This window comes from Coregonus clupeaformis, unplaced genomic scaffold, assembly GCF_020615455.1.
Source record: "Coregonus clupeaformis isolate EN_2021a unplaced genomic scaffold, ASM2061545v1 scaf6513, whole genome shotgun sequence".
NCBI classification, from domain to species: Eukaryota; Metazoa; Chordata; class Actinopteri; order Salmoniformes; family Salmonidae; genus Coregonus; species Coregonus clupeaformis.
The window spans coordinates 4,434-10,599 of NW_025539967.1; the positions used below are offsets into that span (position 1 = coordinate 4,434).

Here is a 6,166-nt window from a genome sequence, read left to right on the forward strand (position 1 = left end):
AGGACACAGCTTCAGAAGCGGCAGGCGAGACGGGTGAAACCGGTAGTGGATCCTCCACCGGAAACTTTGCGTTGGTTCTGGACCTCCGTCAGACCGGTAGAAAGGTTCGAACTGACAACGCGATCTCCTGTAGTACCGTGCTATGATGGCCCAACATCTTCTCCTGCTGGGTAATGGCATGGGAACAGAGTCCAGGTCCGCTGGGTTCATTACTGGCCGGATCGTTCTGTCACGAGTTGCTAAGCCAGAACCCAGAAGCAGACCAGGACAAGGTAAGTTGAAAGCGAAGGTGAGTGTTTATTTACAAATTCAAGAGTGATGCTGAATAATCCAGGGAACAGAGGGGCGGCGTTGATTAGTTGTTGGGGGTGCAGTGGTTGATCCCATCCTGGGTCGGCAGCCGCCCGACCACCAGGCAGAGGTTGGATGAAGGTTCCGGACGGGTGACTGCAGATGGAACAAAACGGGGTAAGTAAGCAACAAACCAACAAGGTGCAAAAACAACAAAACTAACGCTAGGCTCTAAGACGATACTCTGGTAAACCTACTGTTCGTGGCTAACGATCCGGCAGGGAATGGATGTTAGGCCAGAGCCTAAGAAGGGTGATGATCAGGACCAGGTGTGCAGATTGCTGATGGGATGCAGGTGCGGAAATCAGAGAGAGCTCCCCCGGAGCGTTTCAGAACCCTCGGGAAACTGGAGATCCCGAGCAGAAAAACTAGTCCACAGACAGGACCCGACTCAGACTGCCGGGATCGTTACAGGCCTAGCCCGAACCATGAAAAACAGCCCAGACCATTATTCCTCCTCCACCAAACTTTACAGTTGGCACAATGCATTGGGGCAGGTAGCATTCTCCTGGCATCCGCAAAACCCAGATTAGTCCGTCATACTGCCAGATGGTGAAGCGGCATTCACCACTCCACGACGGCGCATTTGGCATGTGATCTTAAACTTGTAGTGCGGCTGTTCGGCCATGGAAACCCATTTCCTGAAGCTCCCGACGAACAGTTCTTGTGCTGACGTTGCTTCCAGAGGCAGTTTGAAACTCGGTAATGAGTGTTGCAACCGAGGACAGACGATTTTTAGCACTTCAGCGCTTTAAAAAAATCGATTTACAAAAACTGTGTTTTGCTTCTCCTTTATGTCAGACTGAGGGACCTAGAGGTATCTCCAGCTGCTCCAGCAGTACACAACCACTAGCTCAATCCTCAGTGAGTGGATTGATGCTCCGGATCAGACACAGGACGCGCTGCAGGCCACCAAGATAGACAGCATCACAGGCCTGGAGGAACACCTCAACCAGCAGAAGGTCAATCAGTCAAACAAACAAACAGTCCAGTTGTTCAATGTCTATTAGAGTCAATATAACCAACATATGAATGTATTTGTGTGTCTGTCTAGGTGCTGACCTCTGAGATCAAGGGGAAGAGGGAGAGTGTGAAGAGTGTTCTGAGAGACACTGACGCCTGTGTCAACTCCATCAAGGTACAGACCATTTCTTGACACATTATATCTGACAGTACCGGACTGTCCCTAACATTTCTGTGATGTTATAAAGATGTTTGTATTGTACATCTGCTTTAATGTGACTGTATGTTTTAGGACTATGAGCTGGAGTTGGCCTCATACAGTGCTGGTCTGGAGACTCTACTAAACATCCATATGAAGAGGACCATGACAATCTCCTTCTGCTCAACTCACCGAGGAGGTAACAGTAATCGCAACATCCAGTCAACAAAGATACTTTCAAATGTGTATCTACATGTCTGTTACACAACCACACACAACCCACTCAGTATCTACAGTGCCTTCAGAAAGTATTCACACCCCCTTGACTTTTTCCACATTTTGTCATGTTACAAGGTGGGATTAAAATTGATTTAATTTTGTCATTTTTTTGTCACTGATATACACAAAATACTCTAACGTCAAAGTGAAAGAAAAATTCTAACATTTGTCCAAAAATTATAATAATGAAAAATAAAACACTAATATATCTTGATTACATAAAGTATAGAAGTATCAAACCTCCTAAATCAATACATGTGGCAGTGATTACAGCTGTGAGTCTTTCTGGGTAAGTCTCTAAGAGCTTTGCACACCTAGATTGTACAATATTTGCATATTATAATTTTTAAATTGGTTGTTGATCATTGATCATTGCCATAGATTTTCAAACCGGTTTAAGTCAAAACTGTAACTAGGCGACTTCGGGAACATTCAATGTCATCTTGGAAGCAACTCCAATGTATATTTGGCCTTGTGTTTTAGGTAATTGTCCTGCTTAAAGGTGAATTTGTCTCCCAGTGTCTGTTGGAAAGCAGACTGAACCAGATTTTCCTCTAGGATTTTGTTAGCTCTATTCAGTTTATTTGTATCCTAAAAACTCCTAGTCCTTGCCAATGACAAGCCACTACCATGCTTGAAAATATGAAGAGTTGTACTCAGTGATGTAGTTGTGTTGGATTTGTCCCAAACAGAACACTTTGTATTCAGGACATAAAGTTCATTACTTTGCCACATTTTTTGTAGTTTTACTTTTTACTGCCTTATTGCAAACAGGATGCATGTTTTGGAATATTTGTATTCTGTACAGGCTTCCTTGATCCATCCTCAGTTTTCTCCTATCACAGCCATTAAACTGTAACTGTTTTAAAGTCACCACAGGCCTCATGGTGAAATCCTGAGTGGTTTCCTTCCTCTCCGGCAACTGAATTAGGAAGGACGCCTGTATCTTTCTAGTGACTGGGTGTGTTGATACACCATCCAAAGTGCGGTAATTAATAATTCACCCATGCTGAAAGGGATATTCAATGTCTGTTTTTTTCGGGGGGTTCATCTACCAATAGGTGCCATTCTTTGCAAGGCATTTGAAAACCTCCCTGGTCTTTGTGGTTGAGTCTGTGTTTGAAATGCACTGCTCGACTGAGGGACCTTACAGATAATTGTATGTGTGGGGTATAGAGATGAGGTAGTCATAACAAATCATGTTAAACAGTATTATTGCGTATTAGTCCATGCAACGATTATGCGACTTGTTAAGCAAATTTGTTACTTATTTAGGCTTGCCATAACAAAGGGGGTTGAATACTTATTGACTCTCAAGACATTTCAGCTTTTGATTTTTAATTCAGCAATTATTATTTTTTTAAACAATTCCACTTTAACATTATGGGGTATTGTGTGTAGGGAGTCAAATTAAATCTTCCCAGTGTGAAATAGTTCCCCCAATCAGTTCTGATTGTGACGTCATGTTGTACAAATTTCTCATAGCGTGAGGAAATGTTCCCAGTTCAATAATTGCACGTGCGCTCTTTATGTGGATGGCTGAGCTCGTGCAGATGTTTCTCTCACACCCTCCTCACCCCCTGATTTAGCTAGCTAACTAACTATCTAACAAATATATGCACTGTCAATCAAAAAAGTAGCGCCCAGGTCTTTGCAATCGCAAAGAATCTCTTCTCAAATCAACCCTCAGCACTTTGATGCGTGAATCGGGTATTTAAATGCTGACCTACGCCTCAACAAGCTTCTGATTGGTCAGTGTCAATACTCAGCCACCATTGATTGGCAGATGTGGCGAAGCATATTCGCGTGCTCACAGAATACGTTTCGAGGTCGAGGAGGGTGTGAGATGGAGGCATCCGCTACGAGCTTAGCCATCCACATAAAGATACGCGTGTGCAATTATTGAACCGGGAAAATATTCACGCTGGGAGAAATTTTGCAGCATAACGTCACAATCAGAACACGATCAGAACAATTGGGAACTATTTCACGCTGGGAAGATTCTTACTATGACATAGGGCAGTGACACAAAATCTCAATCTAATCCATTTGAAATTCAAGGGTTTGAATACTCTTTCTGAAGGGCACTGTATGTCTCTCTCTTTGTGGTTTGTGTCATTTGTGTGTCTCTATTGTTAACTGTGCATTGTTTGCCTTTCTTTCCCAGGCTACGTTGCTGCAGACCCGTTACATAGAGCTGCTCACCCTGTCTGGTGACTACTACAAATACCTGGGAGAACTACACAATAACATGGAGGTGCTCAAGGTACTGAGAGGAACCACATGGAACTGGAGATTCCCCAATCTGTTCTGCTATGTTTTTACAACAATGAGCTTTTAGACCACATGTGTGAAACACAAGGCCCGTGACACTCATTTTATCCGGCCTGCGCAATGATTTGGGTTGTCAATTCATTTTCGCCTGCTTCTATAGAGCCCTGCGATGCGCTGTCCTATAAGTCACAGCAACCACTGCCAACGTCCTGCCACACACACACCCCTCCTCCCAGACCCACACACACACCTACACACAAGCCAGCCAGTGTAGCTGTATCACATCATCACTAATGGCACTGACCGAGTCTACTACCGACCAAAAGTTTAAAGGTGCTTGTAGGCTAAATGACCATGCCAAGTTTCGGGTTCCAACGGGTCATTGTTGTAGCCTACAGAAAATGTCATCTTGGTTGTCAAAAGTTATAAGATAAAGGATTCACACATCGGGTATAAATTACTGCTAAAGGACAATAGGACACACAAGCAAGTATAAATGAGTTAACAGTTGAGTGATCTACTTTATGAAATTACAGCCTGTTGTCCTCCATTGGTGAAATCAAGGTCAATCGTGCTGCTTTGTGTGTCCCATTTACCGTGTGCAGCGGAGGCAAAGTGTATAGACACATGCCACAGTCCTAGCTAGGATACTAAGATGTTGCAGTCTGTCTTAGGTTTTAAAAGTTCTTGACAATGAATAACCCCCAAAAACTAAATCTGCAACTAAACACCATGCAAAGGAGAAACATGTAGGCGTATTACAGCAATGTTTGAGCAGTAGCCTAGGCTGGCTACTCAACTACAATACATTTTGAGTGGCCATACAGCAATACTGCATTCAAACGAACTGCAAAAATCTCTGAAGCTGGAGACTCTTATCTCCCTCACTAACCCCTGAAGCGTCAGTTGGCAGAGCAGCTTACCGATCACTGCACCTGTACACAGCCATTCTGGAAATTAGCCCACCCAACTACCTCATCCCCCATATTGTTAGTTTATTTTGCTAATTTGCACCCCCAGTATCTCTATTTGCACATCATCTTTTGCACATCTATCATTCCAGTGTTAATACGAAATTGTAACTATTTTGCACTATGGCCTATTTATTGCCTTACCTCTATAACACACATTCGCACACACTGTACTTATATATTTCTGTTTGTATTTTTGACTTTATGTTTTGTTTACCCCATATGTAACTCTGTGTTGTTGTTTTTATCGTACTGCTTTTTACTTTATCTTTGGCCAGGTCACAGTTGTAAATGAGAACTTGTTCTCAACTGGCTTACCTGGTTAAATAAAGGTGAAATAAAAAAATAAAATAAAAAAGTGATCCATGCAGTGCAAAAAAATTAAAAACATGTTTTAAGTTTAAATGTTACAACAACCTAGCAACATTATTTTGTTATTTGGAGCTATTAAATACATTTTGGTTAGGGTCGCAGCATATTATACACATCTGCAAGGATAGCAGCAAAGGCTGGACAAATATAATGTATATCTCTTTTGTTTTAATATGTTAAAAATGCTATATACAGGATCCTATGTACAGTCGTGGCCAAAGATATTGGCACCCTTGCACTTTTTCTAATAATGCACAATTTCTTCCGCAGAAAACTGTTTGAAATCAAAAAATATTTTGGTATTCACAAATGTATGTCTTTGGTTTGCAGTTGAACAACACAAAAAAATCTGAATAATTTAATAAATGTTAGCTTATTCCACAAAGAAATCAGAAAATGGCCAGGCCAATATTATTGGCACCTTCTAGAAGTAGTTAGAAATAATTAGATTTCAAGCAGGTGATTCTCCTTTACTTTGGAATTGAACTCACCTATGGTGAGATCCTCAAAAAATTATACAGCTGCACCATCGAGAGCATCCTGACTGGTTGCATCACTGCCTGGTATGGCAACTGCTTGGCCTCCGACCGCAAGGCACTACAGAGGGTAGTCCGTACAGCCCAGTACATCACTGGGGCCAAGCTTCCTGCCATCCTGGACCTCTATACCAGGCGGTGTCAGAGGAAGGCCCTCAAAATTGTCAAAGACTCCAGCCACCCTAGTCATAGACTTTGTTCTCTCTGCTACCGCACGGCAG

General features: G+C 42.6%; 1 long non-coding RNA gene across 1 annotated transcript; it reads left to right on the plus strand.

Annotated features, from left to right (window-relative positions):
• The first annotated feature begins 1,286 nt into the window (after positions 1–1,286).
• On the plus strand, positions 1,287–1,680 carry LOC123491016. Its single transcript, XR_006661130.1, has 3 exons — positions 1,287–1,313; positions 1,406–1,489; positions 1,607–1,680. It is a non-coding gene; the product is annotated as an uncharacterized LOC123491016 (long non-coding RNA).
• Positions 1,681–6,166: the final 4,486 nt, after the last annotated feature.